This window comes from Euprymna scolopes, chromosome 34 (assembly GCF_053919585.1).
Source record: "Euprymna scolopes isolate OS-2025 chromosome 34, ASM5391958v1, whole genome shotgun sequence".
Taxonomy (NCBI): Eukaryota; Metazoa; Mollusca; class Cephalopoda; order Sepiida; family Sepiolidae; genus Euprymna; species Euprymna scolopes.
Window position 1 is genome coordinate 3,716,443 of NC_136515.1, and position 21,166 is coordinate 3,737,608.

At 40.7% G+C, this 21,166-nt stretch overlaps 1 protein-coding gene across 2 annotated transcripts in view; it reads right to left on the minus strand.

Moving 5' to 3' along the window:
* The window catches only part of LOC145259090 (tyrosine-protein kinase Tec-like), a 208,792-nt gene that overhangs the window by 110,426 nt on the left and 77,200 nt on the right, over positions 1–21,166 (minus strand). The window lies entirely within an intron of this gene.

Below are 21,166 nucleotides of genomic sequence, written 5' to 3' on the forward strand. Positions count from 1 at the left end.
TGAGATTAACAAAATCCCGCTATCTCAACAACAGCTGAAAAGTCTCTCGCTACTACCACGGGGCCACATGTCTATCTCACTCGGCCCCGGTTTTCCTTCTCCCAACCTCACTCATGCTGGCCATAGCCAGCCATTTATCTCTTTCAACTTTACAAGTCCATCTTTCTCAGTGCGCATTCTGCTTCTCCCTGACCACATGTTGTCCTTTTTTCTTGTGATGCAAGTGTGTGCACACTTGCTAATTTGCATATGTGCTTTAACAGTGGATGCTGCTGCTGTTTGTACACATGCTCGTATACACTCCATTACAATCAAACCTATTTTACGATCGAAGGGTTGGGGTCATGAAACAATGGGACAGCATATATTTTAACGAACTCGGGAATCCATATTAAATCCCCTTTGGTATTCTTCCGTCAGTCATTCACTGGTAGAAGTCTATACAAATTCGCGAAACATATTCTTCGTATGATCAGTACTGAACCTTCAACTTCGAGATCAGTGTCACAACTGAATTTTTTTCTCCTTCAACTTTATCCGTTACAACCCGCATCCTTGCGGATATAAGCATAAAAGGAAAAAAAATCAAATTCAACTGCTGCGTCCATTCAATTTGCATCTGAAACGATAAAAATCGTATTGTAAACTAAAGCTTGACAAATTGATAAAAACAGGGTTTTTTTTTTTCAAGTTTCAATGTGAGAAACTTTAAAAATGGGTGGACTATTTTCGATATAATACTTTTATATATATAACAGCCAAGCACGCCTTAGGATGGAGTACTGGAATTAAAGAAAAGTAATAAAACAATAGAAATCCCGACTAATAAGAATGTCAAAATAAATGAACAATCAAATTCCGATGTATGGAATTTCAATATAGGACATAAACATAAGAAAACAAAGTCAGAGAAAGAGAGAGAGTGAACAGTGATTGACATTTATATTGTTACCCCGATTAGCCACACTGACTAACCCACATACTGACCAAACTCTCTCGTCTTATGCTATCAGTAAAATATAAATCAAACTTGTTGATTTAACAAGTGCTTGTTTGATTTCAAAAACCATAGCGAAAAGAATAGCAGCATTTGTTAAAAGTGCAACCAATAAATTACGTCGGGGAGGTACAAGTGTTTGCAGTTCGTCAGAGCATTCACCATTAAAGTATTTGTAGAACAGGCAGAGGGATGCAACATCTCGTCGATGGGACAGAGGTTGAAGCCTAGATGACAGTTCAGGACCTATCAGGTTGGCGACTCTTTTTTGAACGCTGTCCAGGAGCGAGAGACAAGCAGCAGATGCACCAGCCCAGATGTGACAACAGTACTCCATACATGGGCGAATGGTTGCCTTATAGAGGTATAGGATACTGGCAGGCGTAAGTAGTTTTCTAGCACGGTAGAGGGAGCCAACCTTCCTTGCAGCAGCCTTGGCAATGCTCTCAATGTATCTATATAACAAAACGTCTGAAAAAGGAAAAAAAAAGGGGGGGGGGGGCATATGCTGGGCAACAATGACCCCTAAGAGTTTAATACAATATATAGATTAGAACATCATAATGTTTTATTTTTTTGGGGGGTGGGGGAGGGGGAGGTCCATTTTCACCCCAAGCAAGGCACAGTGCCACTTTGATGTAGGGACTACTATCAGGGACCTAAGTTGCAGGAATACTGTGTAGGGAGTTGAGCAGCAAGATGTCTGTTCACTTCTGCATGTCAGTACAGTTGGGGAAGCAGGAACTCTGAAGGGAATTCTAAAGTCTAGCCGTTCTGGGGAAGAAACTATTAGAGTAGCAGGTTTTCTTACATCTAGGGATCTCTACTGTGAAGGGGTGGGACTTTGCTGCTTGTTTTGTTTGCTGGAGGTATTTAGGTCGTGGAGGTACAAGGGCTTGTAGTTCGTCGGAGCTTATCAACTATCTACTGATTATTTAATGTTTTAAGATGAGAGATGAAGGTAATTGATTTCTAGTGGGGGTGGGGGGGATTGCAGATGACTGCTAATATAGAAAGGAAACCTGTTCCAACAGGGAAAGAGAAGTTTATGAACGTTGTTGCGGAGAAAGGAAAATACAGAAAGGAGAACATTATTGCCAGGCTTCCTTACTCCTCCCACATCTCATCATCCCTCACAGACTCCCTGCCTTCCTTGAATCCCTTATGTCACTCAGGTTTCCATATCTTTCAACATCTCTCCCAGATGGAGACCAACCGGTATTTACGCCTTAACCAGCTAATTACGAGGAAAGATTGAAGTAGCTGAAGTGGATTGTTGCAAGTCACATGACTACAGACAGGACAGGATCAAAATAAAACTCAGGAAGCCTCCAGAGCACTACTGCAAATTAAAATTAAGGAGGACCTACTAAAAGCACTGCTAAAACCAAGTTTCTACCTTGCTCTTTCCTTGAATGCAAAATATTTTTAAGTAAGGCCTGAAAAAATAAATCGTCAGAATCCACAGGAGCGCTACTAAAAGCAGTAAATATGGTTGTATATTTAAATCAGATTTTTTTTTATTATTCAACATGTTAAAATAAGTTAAAACAAAAAAATATTGTTGACCTTGTGTATGCTTTGAATAGTAGCGGTGGCTTTTAATATGGCTGAACAAACTGTTGCAATATTTCTGACTTATAATGGGAGTATGGTCCCTCACAGTTGGGAGATTCTATTTATAGATGCCGCTGCTAGAAACTGACGAATCAAATTAATTTACGTTCTGCTACCAACCAATCAAAAACCAGAATTGCTCCATAAAATTTAACCCTTTTTTTTTTTAGCAACCTTGCAGGTTGTCTTTATGTCAACACGGGAAGTAGCTTTTGCTTTTTGGCTACAAAATTATAAAGTTCGGAAACCTGTACAGGACAGCTGTCTACTGATAACCTGTCATCTTCAGGACGTGTATAGAACAACTAACTATCAGAAACTGTTCTCTAAGAGGCATCAGCTCCCAGTGTGGCCGACTCAAACTTTCTCTGGTTCTGTCTCTCAGTCTGACTGACTATCTAACTTCGAACTCTGCCTCAATATATTGGAAATCTCCTTTCCTGATGACGTAAGAGGCCTGCTGTTCCACATGAAATTTATTCACGCTGATTTTACATATGTATGTCCAAACACGGTTTTTTTTTTTTTTTTTTTTTTTACACGGTAGTCACCACTTATCAAGGCCCGGAAGCCACTCAGGGATAAGGGTTATTGCAAGTACAGTACGTTAGTGTGGAGATTTGATGAAGTGTTTACTTAAGAGGGTGGTTCATTAGGAATTTGTTAACGTTGGGCTTGAAGACATCCAAGTTGTAGTCAGGTGGGAAGCAGGCAGACGGAACAGAGTTCCACAGGCGTACAGTTCTAAGAAAGAAGCTTTGTTCATAGAATCCACGTCTTGATTTAGGCACAGATAAAGAGTGGGGGAAATTTTTCACAATGGATTCAGCTAGACGGGTGTTTTTCAAGAAAGATTGGCGAGGGGGGACCAGAGATTGGAGTTCAGATGAGCACCTGCGATGGAAATAGCGATAAAACAAGAATAGGTTCGCAACGTCTCTTCTGTGGGAGAGAGGTTGCAGGGTAGAGAAAAGGGCATCCCCCACTAAGCCACAAAGTCTATTTTGTACTCTGTCAAGGTAGGATAGGCTGTTTTTAACAGCTCATGCCCAGATATGGCAGCAGTATTCCATCCTTGGACATACTTGGCTTTTATAGAGATAGAGAATTGCATCAGTAGTGAGATATCTTAAAACAAACAAAGAATTCCCAAATTTAATTGTTCAATATCTAACCTATTTTTAATCATTATTTTTTTAACTCGCATTGTCCATTCTTTTAACTGACATATTTAATATCCAGGTATTTTTAAAAGAATGAACAATAACTACATTCCTGAATTAAATATCTTTCTCTGACGTAAATAATATTTAGTTATTTTCAAGAACAATGACAATCGTCCTGCATTCCTAGGATTTCAATGTGTATTCTTTTTTTAAACTTTTCTTACTGAGTTCAATTCTAACCTTTTCCAAATATCATTTGGGAACTTATCTAGTATCTATTCAGAAAATGGAATGGAGCAATAAGATTTTCATTTTTAGAATAACCAGATTGAATAATACGGTTGGAGATGAATTTATCGATACCAGGCATAAGGTGACCAGCAAATTGATTAGATTAACCCTTATTGATTAGCCGAAGAGCTGAAGTTTATTACTGCAAGTCACAAGACCACAGACTGTTCAGCCATCAGGATCTTGTCCTAAGATGATATGATCCCGAGAAAGAGAAATATATCTTTTTAAAGGAACTGAGTGTGGTTGATTCAGTTAGAGTAATAAATCTGGTATATTGTAATATGGACGAGTGTCATAATCAAAGCAGGAGTTATAAGCATGAGGACTGCATATCTTTCGACATCACCCAAATGTCTCCACCAACCGGTATTTATAGTTTAACCACAATATTGTCGGAGGAAAAGACTTGCATGTACTAGTATTCATATCATAAGGTATTATAGATCGACACCCACAACTAAACAGATGGTCTCATTTTCATTTGGAAGAAGGTTCACTGATCATCCTCAACTCTGATACAAAGATGTTGCAAGAGGAGACATAAAGGCAATTTAATATCCAGTTATTTCTAAAACAATGAAAAATCAACTGAATTTCTAAATTAAATATCTATCTCTGACATAAATAATATTTAGCTATTTGCAAGAACAATGACAATCGTTCTGCATTCCTACGATTTCAATATGTATTTTTTTTTTTTTTTAATACATTTTCACCCCAAACAAGGCGCATTGCCACTTTGGTGTAGGGGGCTACTATCAGGGGCAACAACTACTGGGCCACTATGTTGGGATTTGAGCAGCAAGATGTCGGTTCACGTTGCACTTAAACTTCTGCATGTCAGTACAGTTTGGGAATTCCAGAGTCTAGCGGTTCTGGGGAAGAAACTACTGAAGTAGAAAGATCTTTTATATCTAGGGATCTCTACTGTGTGGGGGTGAGATTTAGCTGCCTGTCGGGTTTGTCGAGGGTGTCTACGTCGTGGGGGGCACAAGTGTCTGCAGTTCGTCAGAGCATTCACCATTCTTTTTTTTTTCACTTTTCTTACTGGGTCCGATTCTGACCTTTTCCAAATCTCATTTTGAAACTTATCTGGTTTGCCTTATTACTCACTGGGGTCTGTCCTGTCGTAACATTCCAACTTCCGATACAAAAATGTTATGAGGGGAGACATGAACGCAATTGACTTGAATGGGAGAGCATTGCAGATGGTAAGGATTGGTTGGTTGTTTTGTTTTACGGCATATCAACCCTTTTCAGGTTATTTAATGCCAAATCTGGTGATTTTGAAGAACGATTTTTTAATATAGTATATTTGTTTTTTTAAGTCGTATTCTATTTAACCCATAGTTGAGACCCTAACAGGTGCTACAACTCCGGGTCAGAGTGGACCTGGGAGCAATGGCAATTAAAGGGTGGCTCCACACTCCCTAAGGCCTGCAAGCTGGGGCCCTCACCATCGGATATAGTTTAAGATCATATCCAGGACCGAAGATGGTAAGGAAGTTTGCATATCTAAAAGCAGGGGGAGAGAAGCCGATACACATTGTTGCAAAGAAAGCAAAACATTATTATCGTTGTTTGCGACAAAGTTTGTCGCTCTCTTATTGGTTTCTTCAGCCACACACAGGTCAGCTCCAGCCAAACAGACAGCCGGGAAAACTAAGTTAAGGATGCTTTGTCCATAGCCACCCTTCACCAACCTATGCCATCTTTTAAATTTGGATGCTTCATCCTTCCCACAAACCTATGATATCTTAAGTATCAAATAATCATGCAGAAAGGAAAATATCAACAGTCCAGAGAGCAGATGTTTTAAACTTTTGCGAGAGTCTGCCATTTCTGCATTGGTCTTTTTAGCCACAAACAGTTCTGTTCCAACCAAGCAGACAGCCGGAAAAAACTAAGTTAAGGATGCTTCATCCACGGTCGCCTTTCGCCACCTAGGGTATCTTTTAAAGCTCAATTCAAATACATTAACAATCTAAGGAATAAGAAGCGCACACAGAAAAGCGAACATTATTACCAAAGGTTTGTGACAGTCTGCCATTCTCATATTTAGCCATAAACAGTTCAGTATATTTAAAAAATTTGTTACAAGGATTTGTTTTATGCTAGCAGGGAGACCTGACGTTGCTCTGGATTGAATAAGCATCACCGTATTGGTCTGTCGAGACCTAAGCAGTTCCTACAGCCAAGCAGAAAGCCGGGAAAACCAAGTTAAGGATAGTCGCCCTTCACTAACCTATGTTTTAAATTTCAGATCGTGAATTGTTTATCAATAGATAAGGAATTTCTTATTAATAAGGAATTGTTTCATACCAGCAGGAAGACCCGATGTTGCCCAGGATGGAATGAGGATCATTTTTTGTTCTCTGTCAGTGGAGAAGAAATCCTTCACGACTGAGACAATGTTTATTTTTGTTCCTTTTCTCCATGTTAAAAAACTACCCTGGTGTCTAACACTGTCCGTGGGGAGGCATTGTAAATAGGAATTCTAGCATCTATTTGGGAAGAAAATTAACAAAAAAATTAAAAAAACGAAAAGAAAAAGATTTTGACTTTTGAAAATAAGATTGATCAGCTAAGGCCTCTCCGATCACCCATCTAGCCGAAGTAAGGGGGCTAAGTCAATAGTTGCACGAACTGCTCAACCATAAGGATTCCATCCAAAAGCATCACCCATGGGGATGACTTTCGAAAATATCGGCGAAAAAAGCGACCCCCTCCCTGTAGAAAAGAGCCCAGTTGAGGGTTCAGAAATTAATGTTTTTAGCCAATTTTTCGATATTTGTCATCTGAAGGGTCGAACTTCAAAACGATACTGATCTTGTGAAAATCCGTCACCTCTGTCGAAAGTTTTAGGCAGACATGCAAACATACATGCATACATTTATATATTGGTAACTCAAATTTTTGACCCAAACCGATTAAAAAGTTTGCCCTATCTCTGAATACACTTTATGTAAAATTTCAAATGTTTAGACCAGAAATTGTCTGAGTAATTTGGTAGAGACCAGAGAGGTCAAATATTTGTTAACTTTGACTCCTATTATGACCCCTCAACATTTATTGTTTTTGGCTCAAATCAAGTTATTAAGTTAGATCCATGTCCAAGGAACCTATATAAAAATTTCAAGTGTTTAGACCCAAAATTGGCAGAGGAGTATGCATTGTTCTCAAAGGTCAAATCGTTGAACTTTGACCCCTTAACAGCCAAATTTCTGGCCGAAAATGGATTACAAAGATTTCCCCAAATTTCAGTACCCTGTATATCAAATTTCGAGTCTGTAGGCTGAGAATTGACAGAGTTATTGCGTAAGGAAATGTACACAGACAGACACACAGATACAGAGACACGTTCACTTTTATAGATATATAGATAGATATATAGATAGATATATATATAGATAGATTAATGCTCGCAGCCCACTCGGGAACACTGATCATGCAGTGATAATGGTGGAAATCGCCCTAAACTCTAGACCCAAAACTGAAAAGCCAGTGCTCAAAACAACGAGATATTATAAAAAGGCTGACTGGGAAACCATCAGAGATCTTATGAGATGCCCCATGGGGAAATATTTTTTCTCTTCCTGCTGAACAGTGCACAAATGAGACCACTGAATGGTTCAAAATGGCAATTGAAGCACATGTTCCCATGCGGAAATTTTATAGCAAACCCCACTCTCCCCAATGGTTTACTTCTACTTGCGCAACTGCCATTGCTCAAAGGCAGCATGCATACCACAGATTAAACCGACATAAGTCCAGTTCAAACAGACAGAAGTATATAGAAGCTAGAAGTAATGTTAAGAAAGAAATAGCGACAGCTAAGAGAGAATTTACTGAAACCACTAACAAACACATCGAAGCACAAAAATTAGGAAATCGTGACTTCTGGAAAATCTATAACAGTGTAGTAAATAATGGGCAATCAACAATTCCCCCACTAACCAACAATCACGAGGTTGTTTGCTCAGCAACCGACAAGACTAATATGCTTGCCAGTTGGATTGCCTCAAACTCCACACTGGCCCCTCCAACCACCCCCTGCCTGACATTCCTTTGCGGACAGACGTCATGCTAGATGATTTAAAAATCACCCCTGCTCAGGTGCATGCTATCATAAAAAACCTTGACACTTCAAAAGCATGTGGACCCGATCTCATCCTAGCTGTGCTATTAAAAAAGTGCTCAGCCGAAGTAGCTCCAGTTCTCTCCAAACTCTACAACAAATGCCTTAATGAATCTTGCTTTCCAGGCTGTTGGAAAATTGCTTCTGTTGTACGAGTATTCAAGAATTCTGGCGAAAGAACTGACCCATCAAATTATCGCCCCATTAGCCTCCTCACACTTTTCGCCAAAATATTAGAGACCATAATTAACCATGCTCTAGTCCATCACCTTACAGATGCTAAACTTCTGACTAACCAACAATATGGATTTAGACAAGCCCGTTCCACAGCAGACATCCTCACCATTCACTGGACAAAGTGGGGGAGGGCAGAGCGGTAGCTCTAGATATATCAAAGGCTTTTGACAAGGTATGGCACGAGGGTCTCCTCAGGAAAATTAGATCATACGGTATCACTGGTAGAATACTTAACATAATTAAATCCTTCTTAGATAAGAGAAAAATCCAGGTTGTCCTCGACAGTCGTACATCCAAACAATATGATATAACTGTGGGAGTGCCTCAGAGGTCTATCCTTGAACCTCTGTTTTTCCTAATATTCATTAATGACCTCCCCGACAAAATTGCATCTGAGATGGGTATATATGCTGATGACACCATGCTCTATAACAGGCATAACAGGAAAACAAATGAACACATATCTAAAGAAATGGCAAAAACACTAGAGGATGACCTCCAATCTGTAGTGGAATGGGGACAAAAGTGGTTGGTCGCGTTCAATGCTGCCAAGACTAAACTAGTTTCCTTCAATAATTACAAGAAACCTTCTCTGCTACCAATAGCAATGGCCAACGACTCTTTATCTGAGAGAACATCTTTCAAACTGCTTGGCCTAACGTTCACAGGAAACATGAGTTGGAACAATTACATTGAAAGCATTGCCAGGGCCGCTGCAAAGAAGGTAGGCTCTCTCTACCGTGCTAGAAAACTACTAACACCTGAAAGTATCCAGTACCTCTATAAGGCGACCATTCGCCCATGTATGGAGTATTGCTATCACATTTGGACTGGTGCATCTGCTACTAGTCTCTCGCTCCTAGACAAGGTTCAAAAGAGAGTCGCCAATCTGATAGGCCCTGAACTGGCATCTAAGCTTCAGCCTCTATCTCATCGACGAGACGTTGCATCCCTCTGCCTGTTCTATAAGTATTTTAATGGTGAATGCTCTGGCGAACTGCAGACACTTGTGTCCTCACGACATAGACATCTCGATAAACCCGACAGGCAGCTAAATCCCACCCCCACACAGTAGAGATCCCTAGATGTAAAAGATCTTTCTACTCCAGTAGTTTCTTCCCCAGAACCGCTAGACTCTGGAATTCCATTCCAGGCCCCTGCTTCCCTAACAGTACTGACATGCAGAAGTTCAAGTGTAACGTGAACCGACATCTTATCCCCAAATCCCAACATAGTGGCCCAGTAGTTGTTGCCCCTGATAGTAGCCCCCTACACCAAATTGGCAATGTGCCTTGTTTGGGGTGAAAATGTAATTAAAAAATGTAATTAAAAAAAAAAAAAGATTAGTTGTTTTCACTATTATTTTTTTTTTTTACCGATAACTTAAAAAAAATTTTTTTACCATTTTTTCCCCCATTATTTGCTACCACTAGTTTTATGTATTAGTTTTTACTAACATTTTATTTTGATAAATAATCCTTGTTTTTTCTACTGAACAACAAATCATGTGGCTTCCAACTCTACAAGAACTTGTTTGTATTGGACTTGAAGACGACCATGTTGTTGTCAGCTGAGAATCAGGTCTGTGGAACAGAGTTCATAGGCGGACAGTTCTTAGTAAGAAACTTTGTTCATGGAATTTGAGTTTAGATTTAGAGAGAGAGAGAGTAGAGGAAAGTGGTTGTAACTAGACGAGTGTTTTTTTTTTGTGAAAGTTTGGCAAAAGGGAGACCATAGATTGAAGGTCAAACGAGCACTTGAACGTAGGAATGACCATAGATTGGAAGTCAGACAAGCACTTGCCATGAAAATAAGAGCAGAGACAGGCTCCTAACATCTGTTATGGAACTTCATTTCATAACGGATACGTACAATATAACCTTTTTTTTTCTTTTTCTTTTTCTTCGATATTTTCATTTTTTAATGTCTTGCTTAAACTGTATAAGTACCGAAATTTTTTTTATCACGTTTTCGTACCAAACTCAATATATCTTTATGTTCAACACATTTAAACACAAATCAGCATAAAATATTTATCAGCCGACACAGACAAAACAGGGCAGAGTTTTTTTTGTTTTTGTTTTTTTTTAACGCATATTTTGTAAGTGCATAGTTACACAAATTACCCAACCATTTGTCATCAGCAGAAGCAACATACCAACGACGACGACAAGTCCGAAAAATTAAAATCAACCCCCCAAGACTCTCTCTCTCTCTCTCTCTCTCTCTCTCTCTCTCTCTCTCTCTCTCTCTCTCTCTCTCTCTCTCTCTCTCGCTTGACCCGATTTTTGAACACGGGCGTCATAAAATGGGTAAGAAGGTCAATCGGGGCGTGAAATTTCCCTCGTCAATGGAGGGCAGGAGATCAAGGACACCAAGAGCCGGGATGGGAATTGAATTATATATATTTTTTTAAATTTTTTATGAAGTTACAAAAATACAACAGAAAAAACAATTTTTATTTTTACTTATTTGCAGGTGTGTGTGTGTGTGTGTGTGTGTGTGTGTGTGTGTGTGTGTGTGTGTGTGTGTGTGTAAGAGAGAGATTTCCTCATAGGTTCCGAAACGGCTGAGCCTATCTTTTGCAAATTTCACACAAAACTAATTTATATGTCTGGCAGTATTCTTAGATATGTTTTGTACAGAAATTAATCCGATAATTATCGAAAATCGAAAAAATCCGATTTTAAAAACAATTTTTTCTCTATTATTTTTATATCTATAAAAGTGAAAATGTCTGTGTGTGTACATGTCCCTATAAAATAACTGCCAATTTTCGGACTGCAGACTCGAGATTTGATATAAGGGGTATTGAGATTTCGGAAAATCTTTTTAATCAGTTTTCGGAACGAAGTTTGGTTGTCAACGATTTGACCTTTAAAAACTCTACCAAACTCCTCCACCAATTTTAGGTCTAAACACTTGAAATTTAAAATGTAGGTTACTTGGACATGGATCAAACTTTTTAATTTAATTTGAGCTTAAAAAAAAAAAATAAATAAATGTTAAGGGGTCAAAATTGGGCTCAAATTTTAAAAAAGATTGACCTGTGCAGTCTCTACCAAATTACTTAGACAGTTTCTGGTCGAAACATTTGAAATTTTACATAAAGCGTATTCAGAGATAGGGCAAGCTGTTTAATCAGTTTGGGTCGAAAATTTGAGCTGCCAACGGGTCAAAGTTCAAAAGATTTTACCTTTGCTGTGTCTAGCAAACTACTCAGCCAATTTTGGGTCCAAAAATTTGAAATTTATACATAACGGGTATTCAGACATGCGGCAAACATTTTAATCATTTTGGGGGCGAAAATTTGGTTGCCAAAAAGTCAGAGTTGAAAGATTTGACCTTTGCAAATTCTACCAAATTCCTCTGCCAGTTTTGGGTCGAAAGACTTGAAATTTTAGATGTAGGTAATTTGGACATGGGTCAAACATTTTATATTTTATTTGAGACCGAAAGTCTTAAATGTTAAGGGGGTCAAAATTGGTATCAAAGTTAAAAAAAAAAATTGACCTCTGCAGTCTCTACGAAATTACTCAGACAAATTTTGGTCAAAACATTTTAAATCTTACATAAAGTGTATTCACACGTAGGGCAAGTTATGAACACCCCCCCCCCTCCCGGGAAAGTTATGAACAGTACATACTGAACCGCTAGTAGATAAAAATAGAAGAATTTTTGCAGGGGAATATTTTACGTTACACCGACTAAGGAAAATAATAAAATCTCAGCAAATCATTTCTTCTTAAAAAAACCCAGTTATATTGTCATCTGAAGATATAGTTCAGTGGAAGAGCTTTTGACTACAGATCGAATGAGCCCCTATTCAAACCTAGGTGTACATCAATATATATATATATATATATTTTTTTTTTTTATTTACGATAAAAGGAGAGGTACCATTACAAATCGCTGCAAATCATTTCTCCGTTTTAATATTTTAAAACTAAACATTAATCAGTAGTAACTGACGTGATACAAACACAGATGAAATTTGGTAAACAATATTATCATTTTTTTTTTTTTATTTAATTAAAAAATTTTTTTTTTTATTTAATTAAAAAATTTTTTTTTTTTATTTAATTAAAAAAATTTTTTTTTTATTTAATTAAAAATTTTTTTTTTTTATTTAATTAAAAAATTTTTTTTTTTATTTAATTAAAAAATTTTTTTTTTTATTTAATTAAAAAATTTTTTTTATGCTAATTAGTCCACTGGGCAAATTATTCCTCGTAATATATGATCTTCTTCTATATATATAAAAGCGAAAATGTATGTATGTATGTACGCTTTTCCTCGATGTCCACAAAAGGGTTCTTTCAAAGAAGCGCTTGCTTGGTTCACAACTTCTTAAAACTTTTTATACCATCTATAAATTGTAATATCTCATAGTTATCCACGGAGCTCGCCTGTCTATTTAATTTTATTGACTTTCAAATGTTAATTATTCCACATTTCCCGCATCGGCACGCGTTACATTCGGTTTTCGGTATAAAAAAAAGTGAAACTCGACTCTAATCACAGGCCGTCAGGCCGCTTGCCCGCGTGCCCTCCGGGGCCCGGGTGACATGATCAAAGTGTAGTATCTGTTCCGACAGATGCTGCAAGCTATGACTAGCTAGGACTAGCTATGACTAGCAAAGACCAGATGTGGGGGCAACCCCACATGCTTGACCTTTAACCAGCTCCCATTTCCCTCCTCTCGGGAGCTGGTCCCCTTTTTCCCTTCCCCCTCCCTTGACTCCTCACAATAAAAATTGGCCTTGTGCCTAATTTGCTCGGTGGGGGAGCAAATAAATACAACAGGCCGTCAGGCCGCTTGCCCGCGCGCCTTCCGGGGCCCGGGTGACATGATCAAAGTGTAGTATCTGCTTCGACAGATACTGCAAAGCTAAGACTAGCAAAGACCAGCTATGACTAGCAAAGACCATATGTGGGGGTAACCCCACATATCTGAACTTGGTCAAGGTAGGGATCACCCTACGACCACAGTTACTATCCAGCTCCCATTTCCCACCTCTCGGGAGCAGGATTCCCCTTTCCCTCCCCCCTCCCTCCATCTCCACATTAAAAAACGGCCTTGTGCTTAATTTGCTCAGTGGGGAAGCAAATAAATAAACAGGCCGTCAGGCCGCTTGCCCGCGCGCCCTCCGGGGCCCGGGTGACATGATCAAAGTGTAGTATCTGTTCTGGCAGATACTGCAAAGCTAAGACTAGCAAAGACCAGCTATGACTAGCAAAGACCATATGTGGGGGTAACCCCACATATCTGAACTTGGTCAAGGTAGGGATCACCCTACGACCACAGTTACTATCCAGCTCCCATTTCCCACCTCTCGGGAGCAGGATTCCCCTTTCCCTCCCCCCTCCATCCATCTCCACATTAAAAAACGGCCTTGTGCCTAATTTGCTCAGTGGGGAAGCAAATAAATAATCAGGCCGTCAGGCCGCTTGCCCGCGCGCCCTCCGGGGCCCGGGTGACATGATCAAAGTGTAGTATCTTTCCGGCAGATACTGCAAGCTATGACTAGCTATGACTAGCAAAGACCAGATGTGGGGGCAACCCCACATGCTTGACCTTTAACCAGCTCCCATTTCCCTCCTCTCGGGAGCTGGTCCCCTTTTTCCCTTCCCCCTCCCTGACTCCTCACATTAAAAATTGGCCTTGTGCCTAATTTGCTCGGTGGGGGAGCAAATAAATACAACAGGCCGCTTGCCCGCGCGCCCTCCGGGGCCCGGGTGACATGATCAAAGTGTAGTATCTGTTCCGGCAGATACTGCAAGCTATGACTAGCTAGGACTAGCTATGACTAGCAAAGACCAGATGTGGGGGCAACCCAACATGCTTGACCTTTAACCAGCTCCCATTTCTCTCCTCTCGGGAGCTGGTCCCCTTTTTCCCTTATCCCTCCCTTGACTCCTAACAATAAAAATTGGCCTTGTGCCTAATTTGCTCGGTGGGGGAGCAAATAAATACAACAGGCCGACAGGCCACTTGCCCGCGCGTCCTCCGGGGCCCGGGTGACATGATCAAAGTGTAGTATCTGTTCCGGCAGATACTGCAAGCTTGACTAGCTAGGACTAGCAAAGACCAGATGTGGGGGCAACCCCACATGCTTGACCTTTAACCAGCTCCCATTTCCCTCCTCTCGGGAGCTGGTCTCCTTTTCCCCTTCCCCCTCCCTTTACTCCTCACAATAAAAATCGGCCCTGTGCCTAATTTGCTCGGTGGGGGAGCAAATAAATACCAACAGGCCGACAGGCTGCTTGCCCGCGCGCCCTCCGGGGCCCGGGTGACATGATCAAAGTGTAGTGTCTGTTCCGGCAGATACTGCAAGCTATGACTAGCTAGGACTAGCTATGACTAGCAAAGACCAGATGTGGGGGCAACCCCACATGCTTGACCTTTAACCAGCTCCCATTTCCCTCCTCTCGGGAGCTGGTCCACTTTTTCCCTTCCCCCTCCCTGACTCCTCACATTAAAAATTGGCCTTGTGCCTAATTTGCTCGGTGGGGGAGCAAATAAATACAACAGGCCGCTTGTCCGCGCGCCCTCCGGGGCCCGGGTGACATGATCAAAGTGTAGTATCTGTTCCGGCAGATACTGCAAGCTATGACTAGCTAGGACTAGCTATGACTAGCAAAGACCAGATGTGGGGGCAACCCAACATGCTTGACATTTAACCAGCTCCCATTTCCCTCCTCTCGGGAGCTAGTCCCCTTTTTCCCTTCCCCTTCCCTTGACTCCTCACAATAAAAATTGGCCTTGTGCCTAATTTGCTCGGTGGGGGAGCAAATAAATACAACAGGCCGACAGGCCGCTTGCCCGCGCGCCCTCCGGGGCCCGGGTGACGTGATCAAAGTTTAGTATCTGTTCCGGCAGATACTGCAAGCTGTGACTAGCTAGGACTAGCTATGACTAGCAAAGACCAGATGTGGAGGCAACCCAACATGCTTGACCTTTAACCAGCTCCCATTTCCCTCCTCTCGGGAGCTGGTCCCCTTTTTCCCTTATCCCTCCCTTGACTCCTAACAATAAAAATTGGCCTTGTGCCTAATTTGCTCGGTGGGGGAGCAAATAAATACAACAGGCCGACAGGCCGCTTGCCCGCGCGCCCTCCGGGGCCCGGGTGACATGATCAAAGTGTAGTATCTGTTCCGGCAGATACTGCAAGCTATGACTAGCAAAGACCATATGTGGGGGCAACCCCACATGCTTGACCTTTAACCAGCTCCTATTTCCCTCCTCTCGGGAGCTGGTCCCCTTTTTCCCTTATCCCTCTCTTGACTCCTAACAATAAAAATTGGCCTTGTGCCTAATTTGCTCGGTGGGGGAGCAAATAAATACAACAGGCCGACAGGCCGCTTGCCCGCGCGCCCTCCGGGGCCCGGGTGACATGATCAAAGTGTAGTATCTGTTCCGGCAGATACTACTAGCTATGACTAGCAAAAACCAGATGTGGGGGCAACCCCACATGCTTGACCTTTAACCAGCTCCCATTTCCCTCCTCTCGGGAGCTGGTCTCCTTTTCCCCCTCCCTTGACTCCTCACAATAAAAATCGGCCTTGTGCCTAATTTGCTCGGTGGGGGAGCAAATAAATACCAACAGGCCGACAGGCCGCTTGCCCGCGCGCCCTCTGGGGCCCGGGTGACATGATCAAAGTGTAGTGTCTGTTCCGACAGATGCTACTAGCTATGACTAGCAAAGACCAGATGTGGGGGCAACCCCACATGCCTGACCTTTAATCAGCTCCCATTTCCCACCTTCTAGGGAGCTGGTCCCCTTTTTCCCTTCCCCCTCCCTTCACTCCTCACATTAAAAATTGGCCTTGTGCCTATTTTGCTCGGTGGGGGAGGAAATAAATACCCACAGGCCGAAAGCCAGTTGTCTCTAGAGAGCTAAGTAACGTTTGTTCAATGTCAACTTCGTCATATCAGACTGTAGCTTTCATTTCGCTCCTCCTAATAAACAGGGAGCGGGTTTTTAAAAACAAACAAACCGATTTATTCACCTCATTCAAAACTGTCCCGCACAAAATCGTAACTGCTGAATACATGGAAATGTCTTCTCAATTATTAAATCATTTCTCTCTGATAGGTTCATAAGAGTAGTAGTTGATGGGAAAAAATCAGAAGCTCACAGTATAAATGCTGGAGTACCTCAGGGGTCTATCCTGGGCCCAACTCTTTTCCTGATCTACATCAATGATCTCCCAAATCACATCCTTACATCATTCGTAGACATTTTTGCTGACGACACTACCATCTATGGTAGCACATCTAAGACAGTAAACGACCAAGTTCTCCCCGATTCTCTCTCCTCTGATCTTGATCACGTTGTACAATGGGGAAAGGAGTGGCTGGTTACTTTTAATGCATCTAAAACCAAGCTTCTATCTTTACATCATCAACGTTCTGATCTCCATCTTGCATCAATTAAAATGAATGGCTCTCGTCTTGGGGAGGCCTCAAGTTTTGACAAGTTTCAGGGCTTGACCTTTACTCCTGATCTTAAATGGAATACGTACATTAAATCTGTTGCCAAGGCTGCTGGAAAAATGGTCGAATCCTTCTATCGATCCAGTAGATATCTCACTGCTGATGCAATTCTCCACCTATATAAGAGCCAGATACGTCCAAGGATGGAATACTGTTGCCACATATGGGCAGCAGCTGCTAGAAAAGACTTGTCCTGCCTTGATAGGGTTCAAAATAGACTTTGTGGCCTGGTGGGAGATGTCCTTTTCTCTTCGCTGCAACCTCTATCTCACAGAAGAGATGTTGCGAGTTTGTCTCTGCTTTATCGTTATTTTCATGGAAAGTGTTCAACTGAGCTTCAATCTATGGTCCCCCCTCGCCAAACTTTCACAAGAAACACTAGACTAGCTGAAAACATTATCAATAATTTTCCCCACTCTTTATCTGTACCTAAACCTAAACATAGATTCCACGATCAAAGCTTCTTTCTTAGAACTGCACGCCTGTGGAATTGTCTTCCGTTTTCCTGCTTTCCAGCTGTCTATAATGTGGTTGTCTTCAAGGCCAACGTGAACAAGTTTCTGATGAGCCGTTCCACTTAAGTTAACAAATTTACCGAACTTCCATTACTATCGATTACTATATTGTTCTTTTGACTACTCTACACTCTTTAACCCTTATCCTTGAGTGGCCTATCGGCCTTGATAAGTGGTGACGCCTATGTAAAAAAAAAAAAAAATACCTATCGCCGCCACGTCAATCAAAAACGCGCACCTATTTTTTTTTTTTAACACTTTACTATTTTCCAACTGCGCGTCGTGAAGGCTTCGTTTTTTTTCACATTTTCAGGTTTTTTTCACATACCCCGAAAAACACCCGGGCAACGCCGGGTACACCTCGCTAGTTTTATATAAATCCCAGCAATCTGTATGTATGTATGTATGTATGTATGTCTGCCTAAAACTTTTGACAGAGGCGACGGATTTTCACGAGATCGGTATCGTTTTGAAGCTCGGACGACAAATATCAAAAATTGGTTAAAAACATTAATTCCTTAACCCTCAATTGCGCACTTTTCTACAAGGAGGGGTCGCTTTTTTTTGAAAGTCATCCCTCTTTTCAATTGACTTAAACCTTTGCCACTTCCGGTTTGGTGATGCACACAATGGCAAAGTGGTTACATTTTTTTTTCACGTTCTTTTCCTTCTTCGCGGTACGGGTTCGAGCCTGCCTGCCTACTACGCCTTTTTTTTTTTTTTTTTTTTTGCTCAACACACACCTCCAAACACCTGGGCAACGCTAGGCACCCAGGCTAGTCTATTATATAAATCTCACCTGTCTGTTTAAATGTATGTATGTTTGTAAGTCTGCCTAAAATTTTTCTCAGCAGCAGCCGACCAGGTTGAAACCGGTACCGTTTGAAAGCGCGATGTCTTGATCGAATAATATGTGAAAATTAGAAACAACGGTCAATTATTTCCTATAGAAACTGATGTTCGTCATGAAGGAGGATAGCAAAAAAATCGTTTCTTCATAATAATTTAGCCAAACATGCATGTGCAAAAAACGTTCTTTCTTGAATTAGTTTAAATAGAAAAAAAAAAATGATATTACAGCGTTATAGTGACAGCATCGTTGTCTTAAGGTTTCACGTTCACGCCAACATGGGACTTTTTCAATTTTTAAAGTTTTAACATTCAAACGGGGTTTTTGATGCAATTTTTTTGTTCACTTATTCTTTATTTTTTCCGTTTTATCGTTTTGATTTACCCCCCACACACACACACGTCACTATGGGTACGCCTGTTAGTCTATAATATAAAAGTGAAAATGTGTGTTTGTATGTGTGTGTGTGTGTGTGTGTGTGTCCCCGACAAAGGCTTTTTTGTGGGGGCGCTCAGAGGAGGTCATTGCTTCTTAGAACTTTTTATATGCTACCTAGATTATAATATCTCCGACTTACGAAAGGGGGTCACGCGTATCTTTAATTTGGGTGTCTTTTACACGTTATTTTAGCAATATTTTTTACTCTCCGCATGTTTTTTTTGGCTTTCCTGTATAAAAAAACGAGACTGAAAGCGAAATCAAATTTGCGGCCTTCCGTGGCAAGACGTCCAGAAAAGCAAGGAGGTTTGATCAATGTGGGGGAAACCCCTTATATCAGATAAGTGCTATTGATAAGAACACTCCCCTTTTTATGAGGAACTGGTTTCCCCAACATATTGGGCAAACAAAACCAAAATAAACTGCCTCGCAGCAAAAGTTAAGTGCGGGATTTCTTTCCATTATGCCGTCATGTTTGACTTCATTTAATTTACGCACCTGTCATATGACTGTTTAATCATTTAGTTTCATCCAATCTCATTCTACTGCTTCCATAGCGGTGAGGTAAGTTATCACGCTTTTTTTTTTAGGATTCGGGTTCAAACCTACCTGCCTACCAAAACTTTTTTTTTTTTTTTTTAATTTCTTTTATACCTACAAATACCCAGGCGCGCTCGGTGGGGTCACTTATTCTTAAAACTTTTTTATGCTCCCTAGATTATAATATCTACGATTTACGAAGGGAAGTCACGTCTATCTTTTATTTGAACGACTTTTACACGCTATTTTTGCTGTATTTCTCAATCTCTGCGTGTTTGTTTAGCTTTTCCGTATATAAGGAAAACTGAATCCTATTTACAAAGGAGCTTTGATCAATGTGGGGGATTCCTTTGGAAACTCCCCTTTTTAGGGGAGCTGGTTTTCCCCAACATCTTAGGAAAACTGGCTTGCAGCCAAAGTTAGGTTTCCTCTATGATGTGAGGTTTGACCTCATAAAATTTAAGCACCTGTCACTGAACTTTTTAATTGTTAAATTAAAACGCTTTCCACTTCCTGTCCCGCCGTGGCCGAGTGGTAAGTTGTCAGGGTTTATCACACTTTCTCTTCCGCCTTATCAAGGCTTTGGGTTCGAGCCTACCTCCCTACCAAAGTTTTTTTTTCTTTTACACCCAGGCAACGCCGGGCACACCTGCTAGTCTATTATAAAAAAAAGGCAAAATGTGTGTGTGTGTGCGTGTGGGTATGTTTGTATGTCACGCAAAAACTTTTGACAGATGCGACGGATCCTCACGAGATAAGTATCGTTTTAAAGTTCCATCCTTCACATGACAAATATCAGTTTTATACATAATAGCAAGTCATCATCTTCTTTTCGATTCAATGTTCCGAACTTCCTGTCGGGCGATGGAGACATGACCAAACGTCACGTTTTTTTTTTTACATTTTTTTCTCCTCTGCGTTAGGGGATCGAGTCTGCCTGCCTATAACCTTTTGTTTTTGTTTTTTTAACACCTCTGCGTAACTGTTGTTTTGACCCCCCCCCTGCGCAACTACCACTTTTTACCCCCCCCCCGACCCCCGGGTCTTTACTACACCACCTCACACCCAGGCACCCCCACTAGTAATCAATAGAGGATAGATTCTATAATAATACATATGCAATCTGCATAAATGAAAATATCATGTTTAAGCGTATTGTACGACCGGGCAATGCCCGGCGTTCAGCTAGTCTAGAAGGATGCGGGTGGAGGTTAATAAATGTAAGGTGGTATAGTAGTAATCATTAATGATGTAAATTGGGTAGAATTTTGTATTATTTATGGGGACGGCTTAACAGGAACTTGTTTACATTAGACTTGAAGGATACCATGCTGTATTCAACCGGGAAGAAGGTCAACAGAATAATGTTCCACAGGCGGACAGTTATGGGAAAAAGGCTCTGTTCATGGAATCTGCATTTAGATTTAGGCGCAGATAGAGTGTGGGAAATCATATATAGTGGTTGTAGCTAGTCGAGCTTGTTTGTTTAAATTTTCAAAATGCCAAACAAGACAGCCGCCCTTCTGTTACTCATAAAATTTTCTTTTCTTTTCTAAAAATAAAACTACACGATCAATTTACGTGAGTTTTTCTTTTTAAATATTTTCGTTTCGTCATGGGTGTGTACAGATTTTTCTTTTTGTTTTTTTTTTATATGGGAGGAATTCAGGACAAGAACAGACTTAAAAAAAAAAAAAATTGAAAAGAGAAAAAGAAAAGCTCAAATGATTTTTTATATACGTACTACCGAGTTACTATTTACTAAGGCTTAAAAGCCACTCGGGGATAAGGGTTATGAGTTTGTGAAGATTAGTAACAATGACTGAAACTTGCTAGAAATGAGATCATTTAAGAAAACAGCTCAACAAGAATTT